This window comes from Cannabis sativa, chromosome 5 (genome assembly GCF_029168945.1).
Source record: "Cannabis sativa cultivar Pink pepper isolate KNU-18-1 chromosome 5, ASM2916894v1, whole genome shotgun sequence".
NCBI classification, from domain to species: domain Eukaryota; kingdom Viridiplantae; phylum Streptophyta; class Magnoliopsida; order Rosales; family Cannabaceae; genus Cannabis; species Cannabis sativa.
Window position 1 is genome coordinate 11,005,719 of NC_083605.1, and position 14,158 is coordinate 11,019,876.

The following is a 14,158-nucleotide window of genomic DNA, read 5'->3' on the forward strand; positions in this document are numbered from 1 at the left end:
GCTTGTTTGTAAGTTTTCAAAACCTATTATTACTTGATTGCAAATAGCCATGGTTACTTTTTGCCAGATCTAATGATCTGATGGCTCCCTTGGTCAAGATAATAATTTGTAACAGGTATATTTACAATCTTCTTTCATCTGTGTATGACCTAGCAACATGATAGGACCCATCCAAAGTGTGCCTGTGTGAGCCTATGTGTTTAATTTAATTATAGATGCATATAGGTTAATGTTGCTAAAATAAATTATCATAGTTTTTGATAGAATTTATTTAGGCCCATTTAGTTTTTGGGCCTATTCAATTAATAACAGTTGTTCTTATTAAGGTTAAATTCCTCTCTTTTGGGCCTTGTGTGAGAGTTGGGAGCCATAGAAGTGGGTACGACATACTGAACCCAGCACCCCCTCACACAAACCACCCCAATTGTGAAGGCCCATTTGCTCGATTTGAATGACCGTACTAGGTTAATTACACTAGTTTAACCTAATTAAAATTGATTAGCAACATAATTAATTTCATTTATTTTGAAATTAATTTAAGAAAAATATAGTTTAAAGAATTATTTTTTATTCTAAGCTAAACTATATGTATTTTCTTGTATTTAATTAAATATAGAATTATAACCATCTAGATTCTTTCTGGAACTTAATTTAAATTTTTCATTAAATATTCCTATTTAAGTTGATATTTAGTTATCTTCAACTAACCAACTTAAATCTGAATATCTTTTGAATTCAAAATTTCAAAATTAAGTTGAGGAATTTTAGGCATTGGTTATTAAGATTCTTTAGATATTTTTTAAGTTAATATCTTTTCGAATATTAACTTAAAATGGAATATTTTCAAATTAAGTGGTTACAACTTAATTTTTGATATTTAATTAAATTTAAATTTGAAAAATATTTAAGTTCTAGATTTTTTCTAGTCAACTTAAATTAGATATTTTTCAAATTTTGTGGAAAAGATACTTAGTCAAATAAGATATTTTCTAGATAGTTATTTCTAGACTACTTATTATTTCTAATATTAAATAGGAAATATTATACATTGTGAAATTAATTATTTATTAATTAATTTTGGTACAATTTACTTTAAGTATATTTTTCCTAGTATTAAACTAGAGATTAATAATTAAGTCTTCTCTACACTTAATTATTTATTTCTTGAATTTAATACATTTAATTAATTTGAAAATTAAATATCTAAGTTGATTTTTATCATCATACTTAAATATTTCTTTTTCATGACATTTAATTAAATAGAAAATTATTTTTAGTTGAAATTTAATTTTTCAACTAAATTTAAATAATTTTCAAAATATATTTTTTCTTTATTTTATTAATCAATTTTTTTCGAAATTGCATTTCTTAAATGCTAGAATTTCGAATTTTATCTTGAAAAATAGATTAAGTTGTAAATTAATTATTTATTTTAATTAATTTTGGACCAACTTAAATCAATGATTTTTTCATTTATTGATTAATTTAAAATAAATTGAATTAAAGTATATTATTAGAAATTGAATTAATTAGTCAAAGGAAAATCTAGATAGATGATATTTTTGCTTGAAGTATTTTTCTAGTGTATTTAATTAAATAGAAAATTAATATTTAAGTTGATTTTCATCATCATACTTAAATATTTAAATTTTTCTTATATATTTAATTAAATAGGAAAATTATATTTTTTGTTGTAAATTAATTTTATTAATTAATTTTGGGCCAACATTAAATTAGAATAATTTTTCCAGGATTTATTTTTTATTTTAATATGCATTTTTCGAAAATTGTATTCTTATGTACTTTAATTTTTCGAAATGCAATATATATTTATAGAAAATTAAATTTGAGTTGTAAATTAATTTAAATTAATTTTGTAACAACTTAAATTGAATATTTTTCTAAATATTTATTGGAAATTATTACTAAGATGGAAATAATTCATGTTATTTTCATATCCATCTAAGTAAAATTTATAAATATTAAATTAAAATTTATATTTAGAATTTTTCATTCTAAATTGGAAATTTTAATTAAATAAATATATATTTAAAATAAATAGAATAAATAAGGAGAATCAATAGAAAATACAACTCTTTTCAAATAATGAGCTTTATTATAGAGACATTCGATCTCCATTGTGGGTTTTACACCGCGTTTGTTTTAGTGAGTAATCCTCCCTAATGGAGGAACGTTCATTAGCAATTTCGCACCGTTTAACCTCGCATGATAAGTAGTTTGTAAGTGTTTTGTATGGTATGGATCACCCTAATGGTGGCGACCATACTTGACTTGCAAATTATGAAACAATGGTGGAAGCTCATAAGATAGAATTGCCTTGACTCTCGCCTAAACGGGACAACGCTGAATTCCAATCTTGATCGAATAAAAGGTTGCTAGAATGTTTAACATTTTAGACGAGCTGACAACTCTATTCAATGGATGATGCTTTGACTCTCGCCTAAACGGGACACTGTATCAGTTTGTTGAAAAACCTTGGAAATTATTTAGGATTGTAAGTTTTAGTATTTTCACTTGTCATTCCTACTTGCTATATGCTTATAATTTCTGAATTGTGTATGAATTTATATTGAACCATGTTATTTTTCTGTTATTAAGTTGTAGTTTAATTTCGAATCTTCATTGTTGGTCTAACTTGGCTTGTTTATCTAATGAGATAAATCCCTAGTGGATTTTCACCATTAGACATACATAATAGTGTTAGATCTCGAAAGATAAATATTGTATATGCGACATCTAGCTGTTCATCAATTGATGACACCTTAGACTAGTATTTTTACGATATGAAACAAGAAGATTGTATAAATAAGATTACTTTGACTTTCGCTAATCGAAGCATCGTTGGATTCTTATTTTAAACGAAATTATCCTAATTCCTCTTAGCTTATTCATTTCGAATTAGCTTTAAAAACATATCATTGGACGAATGGTCTATAAATCATTTCATGTCATTTTATATGACGCATATGATTATAATCTCGAAATTCTATTCCCAATTGATATAAATCCTCAATCTTAGAAATTTCCTACTTGTATGGGCAAATCTACTTAGAGTTTGTATTAGTAGTGCTGGTCCAAGATAGAATTACTCATTATATTTGGTATAAATTTAAGTCTTTGACTTTAATTTTAGATTCCAAATAGAAATTTTCTTAAATTTCTAATTCCAGAATACAATACAGTTACACTTTCTCAAGTGTTTAATATCCATCTTTTATTAATGGATTAAACTGTATGGAATGTGAGTTAGGTATTCTGTGACCAGGATCCACTTGAAGTATTCTAAGAACTCTTTGATGTAACTAAACCTATGTCATCATAGACACTACCACATTTTCTTAATCTATGGCATTTGTATCTTGTTCATAGTGGTTTTGACAAGATCAATCTCTGCAAAGAGTTAATATGCCTATATCCACTGAAAGTAGTTCATCTCATTCGCAGATGGATGTACATTCAGGGGTGGATATGAGTTTTTCGTTGTATTCTTAAAACGATAACTCTAGATTATACCTTATGCAAAGAAATTTGAAATGTTTGAAAAATTTCATCAATTTCTAGCAATGGTTAAACACCATTAAGGTATGTGGTTAAAGATCTTTCGAACTGATAGGGGTGGAGAAATAGTTAGTAGATATGCAGTTCAAAGATCATTACATTGATTTTTGAATTATATCCAAACTTACCTCCCGTAAATTTCGATTTGCATATTGATGATTAGTTACTAGTCGTTGCCTAAGTCCTTCTATGGTAATACAATTTCAGAATGATGTAATGGTTGTATACTTAATGTAAATCATTACTAGATTCATGGATGACCTAATCAAAATCTTAAGAAAGGCTAGAAGCCGTTAACCATGGTTTGTTAGCTTTTCTAAGTGATTAGGGGTGGACCATCCCATTGTCAATAGATAAGAAAGTGTTTGTTCAAACAAATACTACTTTTCTAAGAAAATGACTAAGTCTGAAAACAAGTAGCAAATAAAGGAGATATTTAATTCTTGATTCCAAAAGTGTTCTATCATCTTATATGACATATGATGATCCCACTGCCTCTGTTGTCTTGTCACAACCAAAGAGGTTAATACCATTTAGTTTTCTTCGACATAATTCGCGGTACCTTGTCGTAGTGGGAGAGTTTCTAGGAACTCACCTTCTTATGACTTGGGAGACACTAGTGATTAAAATCCATTGTGAGTTTAAACAAGTAATGGATTGTCAAGATAAGAAACTAAGAAGAAAGCCTATAGAACTATGGTTTAATCCATTCACATGGAATAACCTAAAGTTTTCTATTACAAGGACATAAAAGGAAATTTTCGTTTATAAGTCTATTCAATGGACTTAACAAAACTTCCTGTTCCTAGTATTACGGTTTGAGTTTATCTAAACCTATGGCTTGTGGTATACCCGGTAATTACTTACTCTAATGCAAGCAACTTACTTTAGTAAAATCTTTGAAGCATTTTCTTTCTAATGGAAATCTATAGAAGCTTCACAACTTCTTAGGTATAGATTTTATTTATCTAAGGAAAAGTCTTAACTATTCCAGAAAACATAAAGCCATGAAAGAATTTCTTACATCAACAGTGAGAGGTCTTAGATATGCTTTTGTATGCCTTAGACCGGACACTGCTCGTTGAGTGGGAGTAATGAGTAGGTATCGCATTAATCCGGGAGAAGAACATTGGAAGACAATCAAGTAAATCCTAAGATAAAGAAGAGGAACTATATGTTAGTCTATAAGGGTGTGTTTAAAACTCTTAGACTACACCATATCCGATTTCGAAATTTGCCTATGTGCTAGTAAATCTTTACGATAAGATGGTGGTTACTTCGGGGGTGGAATAGTGATTTTGGAGAAGTGTAAAAACCTATCTGAATTCTCTAAGTCTACCGAGAGAGACCGAATGTTAAAAGCTGCAGGAAAGTTACTTATTCAGATCTAAGGAAAGTTCTATACATCTTTGGCACCATTCCAAATTGCCTTAAACTACTAGTGTTGATTTCTTTGATTAACCAAAAGTAGTTGCCAAAGGTATAGAATCCAGTATCCCAAGAGAGTAGACATATAGAGAGGAATTTCACATTATCAATGATTTTGTGATTAAAGGAAGAGTAATGGTGGAGAAAAGGTTGTGGTTAATTCAACCTTTCAGATCCTATTACGAGGAGTTTACTACTACTACACTTGATTTGTATATCAAGGTGTTGAGATTATTTGAAACGCACTTTTTGTTTTATATTAGTGCAAGTGGGAGTTTGTTGGGTTTTATGCCCTAAATAAAACTCATTTCAATATAATCGATTTACTTATTAATATAGATCGAAATAACATTTAATGTTGCATGGTTCACATGATTTATTTCATGATTATATGTACATAATGTATAAATTCATACGAAACCCTTTTCACATACTTGATCCTGTTTATTGTGCCGTCAACACATTGGAAAGTAAACATGACTATGTGAATAAAGTATCCTAGATTTATCACACCCAGTGTTTTACTGATATGACAATCTACAACAGAGTTTACTTGTATTTGGAGAAATACTATGTTCTTTCCAGAACATTGGTTAAAGTAAAGCTCAGGTTGGATGCATGGAGTATGCATCGGAAGGGACCGATATTGAACTTTGACTTAGATTTATTAAACTTACCGTAATATCTATTCAAGTCAATATCGCCTAGTTGATCCTAGATCAAATGATCTTAATCCGTTATGATTAGGCTCAATCTTGAAAGGCTATTCGTGTTCTTTGATTTGTTAGTTAAGCCTACTTTTAGGTCAGGGTGATACGTACATTTTGGGAACACGGTAGTTCAATTGAGTGGGAGCGCTATCATAAACATGGAATCTATAGCTTCTATCTGGCGAATAGTAAGCAAAGGATGATCTCCTTCGAGCTTGACCAAACGAACATAAATGGTGGAGTACTCATTTCACATAAGCTGAAATATCATTTATACGGGGTCAAGTGTTTTAAGGAATAAATACATTGTAGGGTGTAACGGTAATTTAATCCCTTTACAGTGTAGATCATTCATATAGAGGATCATTGATCAAATTAGGATTATAACAATGGATAACTAATGATGTGTCTATATGGTGGAACATATAGAGCATTCTATATACTGAGAGTGCAATTCTAAGTTCTATGCGTGGATTCAACGAAGAATTAATAAGTTAGTGAATTTTAGTGTTAAATTCTTGATCTACTTATTGGAAGCTCGGTTATATAGACCCATGGTCCCCCCACTAGTTGAGATAATATTGCTTGTAAGACTCATGTAATTGGTTTTGATTAATCAATTATAATTCTCAAATTAGACTATGTCTATTTGTGAATTTTTCACTAAGTAAGGGCGAAATTGTAAAGAAAGAGTTTATAGGGGCATATTTGTTAATTATGATACTTTGTATGGTTCAATTAATAAATATGATAAATGACAATATTATTTAATAATTATTTATAGTTATTAAATAGTTAGAATTGGCATTTAAATGGTTGAATTAGGAAATTGGCATTTTTGAGAAAATCAGATACAAAAGGTGTTAAAATTGCAAAATTGCAAAAAGCAAGGCCCAATCCACTAAGTTTAGGGCCAGCCACTTTTGTAGGAAATTTAAACTGATTTTTTCATTATTTTAATGCCATATAATTCAAATCTAACCCTAGTAGGAATGCTATAAATAGATAGTGAAGGCTTCAGGAAAATTACACTTTTCTTCTGACTTTTTCTATTCAGAAAAACTGAGCCTTCTCTCTCCCTATCTTTAGCTGACCACTCTCTCTCTTCTTCCTTAGAATTTCGAAATCCTTAGTGATTTGAGTAGTGCCCACACACATCAAGTGATACCTCAATCATAGTGAGGAAGATCGTGAAGAAAGATCATCAGCAAAGGAGCTTCAGCATCAAAGATTCAGAGAAAGAGATCCAGGTTCAGATATTGATAATGCTCTGCTACAGAAAGGAATCAAGGGCTAGATATCTGAACGGAAGGAGTCATTATATTCCGCTGCACCCAATGTAAGGTTTCTTAAACTTTATATGTGTTTATTTCATCGTTTTAGAAAGTTCATATTTAGGATGTTAATAAACATACTTGTGAGTAGATCTAAGATCCTGGTAAAATAAATTCCAACACCGTCTTCTTCTCTTATTAATACTAGACTCACAGCATGTTCTGTGACAGGAAGGTACACGTCTAACTCTTCATTTTCCAAAGGTTTTGATAGGACCAAAGGTTGAGCAAGTTTTTTGTAGCTCTTGGAATGCTTTTTTACACTCCTCTGTCCACTTAAATTTTTTGTTTTCTCTGAGAATGTTAAAGAAGGGTATGCATTTATCCATGGAATTGGACATTAATCTGCTTAGTGCAGCAATATATTCTGTCAAGTTTTGTACTTCCTTGATTGTTGTGAGCGACTTCATATCTAAAAGGGCTTGGATCTTGTCTGGATTTGCTTCTATTCCCCTGGCATTGACTATGAAGCTAAGGAATTTGCCTGAGCCTATTCCAAAAGAACATTTGACGGGGTTGAGCTTCATGTTGCACTTACAGAGGATCTTGAAGCATTCATGTAGATCCTTCACATGTCCCCTACCTTTTTGGACTCGACCAACATGTTGTCCACATACACCTCCATATTACGGCTAATGAGGTCTTTGAAAATTTTTTATAAGCCTTTAATAGGTGGCCCCCGTATTTTTCAGCCCGAAGGGCAAGACTTTGTAGCAGCATAGGCCTAGGTGTGTCATGAAGCTTGTGTGCTCTTGATTTGGTGGGTGCATCTTGATTTGGTTGTAACCTGAGTAAACATCCATGAAGCTTAGGATCTCATGGCCAATTGTGCATCCACCAGTTGTTCGATCCTTGGAAGTAGAAAATAGTCCTTTGGACATGCTATTTTCAAGTTGGTGAAGTCTATGCAAACCCTCCACTTTTTGTTTGGTTTAGGCACCAGCACGGGGTTGGATACCCAAAGTTGATAGAATGCTTTGGTATTAAAGTCATGGGCCAACTGCCTTTTCGACTTCATCTCTGAGCGCTTAGGCACGCTCTTTGTCTAGCAACCTCCTTTTTTGTTGTACATGTAGGAAGTTTGAATCAATGTTGAGAGCATGGGTCATCACAAAGGGATCTATTCTGACCATGTCTCCATGTGACCATGCGAAGAGGTCCAAGTTTGTCCTTAGAAATTTTATCAGTATTGAATTTATTTTTGGTGCTAGACCCTTCCAAATCTTTAGTCTTCAAGTTGAAAAACTGGGATCAACCTCCACTTCTTCTAGTTCTTTTATAGGCCCAAAGTTGTCTAAAGGATCCCCAAAGCAAGGATTTATGTCTACCTCCCCGCTTTGGGCTGGACTTCATTGCCCTTTGTTGGGCTCTTTATTAGAGTTTTTGATGAGCATCTTCTCTTTCTTGGCTTTAAATAAGGCCAAGTTGTAATAGTGACAGGAAGACTGTTGGTCTCCCCTTAAACATCCTATCCCATGCCTTGTTAAGAACTTTAGGCAAAGGTGGTAGATGGATGTTACCGCCTTTAGGTCGTACAAGGTTGGATAACCTATCATGGCGTTGATGGCTGAGGGCACGTCAATTACTGCGAACTGTGCCATTATCATTCTGATTATTAAATTCTCTCCAACTGTCATGGGCAATCAGATGCACCCCATGGGTGTAATGCCTTGGCCAAACAAGTCGTACATTACTTGTACGCAGGGTGCCAAATCAGTTAGTTAGAACCCTATCTTTTCATATATTGATCTGAAAAGAAAGTTGGAGGAGGCTCCGTTTTCCACCATTCACCGTGCAACTGTCTATTCCCGATTTGTGCAGTAATGACCAAGGGGTCATTGTGCGGGAAATTGACTTGGGTAGCATCTCCCTTTGTGAAAGAGATAGTGGAATCTCCAAGCATTGGTTGCTTGGAGCCCCTTTCTTTGACGGCCAGGATATCGCTTTTAGGTTCATGACGAAGTGTCCAAGCATAGTGCTCCTCAGCCTTACTGGTCTCGCCTAGAATATGGGGTCCGCAATAATGACCCCTAAGTGACCGCCACTGGAGGTGACATAGAGTCTTCGTTCTGGATAGCTTATGCCTAAGATTGGTTGTTTTGCATATAATGACACATGTGAGGATTATTCTTCCTTATGAGGAATTCAATCTCTCTCTTCAAGTTCCGACACTCATTGGTGTCATGGCCGAAGTCATTGTGAAATTAAAAGAACTTCGATATGTTCCTCTTGCTCATCTCCCTTTTCATAGGAGATGGCTTCTTGTATGGGATAGTGCCCTAAGTGGCCATGTAGATGGTCTCATATTTTTCTGTTAGGAGTGTGAAGCAAGTGTACTTCTCCTCCTTGTCTTTCTGGTTTCATGGCGTGGGAGAAGTGTTCTACTTCCCCTTTTGCCACTGTTTCTTCCAAAGTTATTGTTGTTGCACCTGCCCCTAATTTTTTTACCACTAAAGGTCTGGGTAAGATTGCTAGTGCCCACCTATGCACCTAGCAAGTCTTGGGGCTGCAGGGCACCCTGAGACTGCCTATTGCTGACTTGTCCAGATTGGGCTTACAGATAGCTTCTTCCAGCTTGATAAATCTATCAGCTCTATCAAGGAACTCCTTCATATTATTGGTTGAGATCCTCTGGATATCTTTCCAGAAGTCACTCAATGGAAGGATGCCCCCCAGTATGGTCATATACTAGCCTTCTTTTATTAGGCCTTTGACCTTAGTGGCTTCAGCCATAAACCTTTGGATGTAATCTTTTAAAGGTTCACCTTATCGTTGTTTGACCGCGACAAGATCTTCCAGCTACAATGGTATCAGTCTCAAGGATGAGAACTGGGTGTATAATTCTCGAGAAAATTAATTCCAAGAATTGAACCTTCCTGGAGCCAGCTTTAAGTACCATTACTGAGTTGTTTCCAATAGGGTTGCCAGGAAGATTTGACATCGCACATCACTAATAATCTTTTAAGATTAATTTGCATCTCGAAGTACTTGATGTGTGCTAGTGGGTCCTCTCATCCAGGATACATCTTCCATACTGGCATCTTGAACTTTGGCAAGGGCAAGGTATTGATGTATGCGAAGAATGGTGAACCCCTTGACTTATCCAGTTCAAGATCTGAAGGTTTTGGGCCAACTAGGCCCTTGATCATGTCTCTTATCTGAACCAACTATGCTTACGCAGAAGGATCTGATGTTGTAGGGGCCTTACTAATTGGACCTTCTTGGATGAGCTGTAGCCCTGAATGGGCTAAAGTCTGGTCGATCATTCCTTGAGAAAGGGTGTAGGCTGGCTAGCCCTAAGCCTTGTAGTTGTCCTTGGTCGCCACTCTTGCGTAGGGGAACTAGCCTTGGCCGGCTAGCCCTACTCTAGGTTGCTGCTCATGGTCGGCCAACCCTATACTAGGTAGGGCCTGGCTGTCCGTTCTTCCCTGATTGGCTAGTGCAGCCTTCGTGTTGACATGGGTTAGATCACACCAGTTGTTGGAGTTAGGTGGATATAAATGTCTAAAGTGGCTAGACTCACTTCTTAAGTTGTTGTTATCCTGGGTGCTTCCACCTGTTCCTGGACCTAGACAGTTAAAGATTGGCCTTTGGGTCACTCGCTCTTGGATGCTCCAAGATGAGAGTTAACCCTGTTGGTAAGCCAGAATTGCACCACTAAAGGGTAGCCAGCCAAAGGTTGGCCAATTGGGGGTATTATTGAGTCAGAGATCCCTGGTCGGCCCCTTAAACTGGTAGCTGCCAGGGTCTGGCTGTTCTCACCACTTAATCTTCGTCGCAAGACTTTTCCTCCTTCAGGTAGGGGAAGGTCTGTCCTGGTTCCAGAGAAACCTAGTTGGACAGTTTCTCTGTAGACCATCCCTGATCTATAAATAAACTCCCTTATAGAGGATCTCTGATGAGATCCTAACCTCTTCCAATAGTTCTCTCATTGAACCGCCTTATCAGGTCACTAGCTTCTCTGTTACGTTGGTCTAGTTCTTCCTGGTAAGATCGAAGGATGTACTCTTAGTCATCCATCCATCTTAGAAATTTGTGTCTTTGTTGTGTGAATACATCGCAGCTAACAATGCATGGTTTTTAAGTTTGGCCAACTTTACAGACGGTCTCTCTAAGTCTGGCTAACTCGAGATCTTCTCCTAAGTCTACATAGAGCTCGCTAATGGCTAGCTCGCCAATTCTTGGCCCCATCTCTCCAGCATAATATCAAGGACCAGACCCAGTCATGGTGTTTGGGCGTTGCTCCATGTTGGCCATTCTTTCAGTATGAGGCGCCATTGGAAGGTCCATCATGGGTGGCAGAGGTTGATCATTAAGACCAACCGTGTTGGTAGTGTCCACCTCACCAATCATGGTGGCCAGGTTTGTGGTACCTGACGAGATGGTAGGGTTGGCCACATCTTTCGGGTTCGTGGATATTGCAATTGTGGCTGGAACATGGACATTAGGATCAGCCGCCATAGGATCTTGAGGAAGACCCAATGAATCTAAACTGTAGCGAAAGTTCTCTTTGTGTTAACCAGGGTGTTTGATCAGATAAATTAACAACTCGCTCTCAATAAAAGCACCTAAATGTTGACCTTAAATTTGGTCAACTGATAACAAAGTAGTAATATTTATTACTAATGCTTACCACGTGTACACAATAAGAATAGAAAAGTAAAAGAGACACAAGATTTTATAGAGGTTCGGTCCCTTGAGTTAGCGGGTAATGACTTACTTCTCTTTTAGTTGTATTAATATCAGAGAGAAAACTACTCAAATCACAAGGGCTGTGGAATCTAAAGTGGCTCTCTCAAGATTACAATGTGAGAATCAAGTTGGAAAATCTCAAGTGAGAGAAAGTGCCTAGGGCATGTGAGAGAGAAGAGAAGAGAGAGTTCGAGTTTCAGACTTAGAGCTTGAGAGCTTAGAGACTTAGAACTTATGGAATTAGGGTTAGGCTAATGCTTTTTGTATAGTAGAGCTTACATAAAGATTAACAACTAATATCCCTTAAAATAGAAAAATAAAGCATTATTTACATAATTAAATAATAAGTCATAAAATGGTTAATTATCTCCCAAGAATAGGGAAGTAACTGATATTTTCTCCTATTCTTGTGGGTTGTTGAAGCCCAAATTGCAACTTAGCTTGTTGTTCCCGGATGAAGGTTGTGCACCAAATTCCTGCAAGGTGTAGGTTGGCCGACCATGTACCTGCCAGGAGCAGGTTGGTCAGCCCTACAATAGCTAGAGGTTGGCCAGCCTGTGTTGGCCATAGGCCCTGCCATTATGGTGGCTGGTTCGTCATTTCCTCATCCTTCCTGAGTACTAGGACTTCCTGTCAGCTGAAGTGTGTGTAAATGACTTGGCCTTCTTGTTGACAAGTTGTACTCCATGTGGCATTGATCTTGCCTTCGTGGACATGCCATATCGTGTGGGCAAAAATTGGGATAATAGGTACACAAGGCACCAATAATCACTATGCAAACACATGTGGTTTAGTTTGAATAGTAAAAGGCTTTAGAAATGAATAATCCAGCAATCAACTATGTTATGATTCAAACAATTAAGGGAAGGGACCATCGATTAATTTTATGAGCTTGTGAGCTCTTTATTATGCAATACGGGGGCAATTCTAAGAGAAGGAAAGAAAGAAAGGATCTCTATCAAACAAAACTAAAAGAAAGAGAGAATCCTCTACAGTTCTTACAGAGATTCCTAAATATCATGTATGAAGTGAGTGAGGTGACCTCAAAAGACACAACATGTTACTTCACCAGAAATGTGCTTAAGGGTTCCTTGTTTAGTGAACAACTCATTCTTTTAAAACCAAAGACAATCACAAAAGTAATAGAAAAGAAAAAGGAGTCTTTAAGTTCATGGAACAATGAGAACAAGAGAAAAGAAAGAGAGGGCTCAAAAGTAAGAGAAGACAGATTAAAGGAAGAGTAACTTTAATTTCCACTCCACTTGATAGAAATCCCCTGCTTAGAACTGGAGAAAAATGCTACATAAATTCAAACATGAGACCTGGGAAAGATCGGAGAGGATATATGGAATAAAGGCCAAGAAGTCTAAATTCAAGGTCAAGCTCAATACAACACTTTCTCAGATCTACTTGCAGAATAAAGAGAAGCCTATATAGATAGATCCTTGTAAGATAATGGCACCACTTAAGAGAAGAGATCAGATGAACAATTGTGCCTTTCTTAATGATGTAGGGCATTATACAAATAATTACATATCTTTGCTTACGAAAATTGAAATAAAAATTAAGGAAGGAGGCCTTCAGCAATACGTAATGAAGAATCAAGGAGGGAGAAATACAGAGAGATACATGGAGGAAAAAATTAGGGAACACATAAGATAGTAGACCTAGGTAGACCACGGGAAAAGAGGAAATATTGAAGTGAATTCCCATGATTTTGGGAAGCATGGAGCCGATAATTCATCAGGAAAACTTTTCTTGATAGGAGAAGTGAACAATCAAAAGAGTAAAAAGGCTTGGAGCTAAGCATGATGAAGTCAATTACATTCTTTTTAAAGAGAAATATTTTCCAATAGCTCTAATCACCTTCACCGAAGGAAACCTGCAAGGAGTAAAATTGCATCATGATGATGCTCTTGTCATCCAATTACAGATCCAATATTGTCTTATAGGCAGAATCTTAGTAGATGGGGGAGCAGTGTAGACATGTTTTATGTTGCATTAATTAACATGGGGCTTGATAAAAGTAGAATCAGAGTTTCTGCTCTGCTAGTTCTTTCCTTTGACAACAACCAGATCTATCCTATGGGAGCAATTGAGCTCAATGTTATGCCTGTTAGGAAAATTTTGAAAGTCAATTTTATAGTAATCAATGTTTTGTCAAGCTACAACCAAATAATGGGAAGAGGATGGCTGGATCGAATGTAGGGTGTAACATCCACGGACCTCTATCTCTTGGTCGTATCTTACGTCATCATTTCCATCAAAACAACCTTCAGGGTCTGGACCATCACCGAAATCATCATGAAAAGGCATTTGTGCTACAATGTGAACTGTTCATATCATAGTGTTCAATTTAGGTAACTCATCATGAAAAGGCATTTGTGTTATAAGGATCAATACAAACATTCTTCT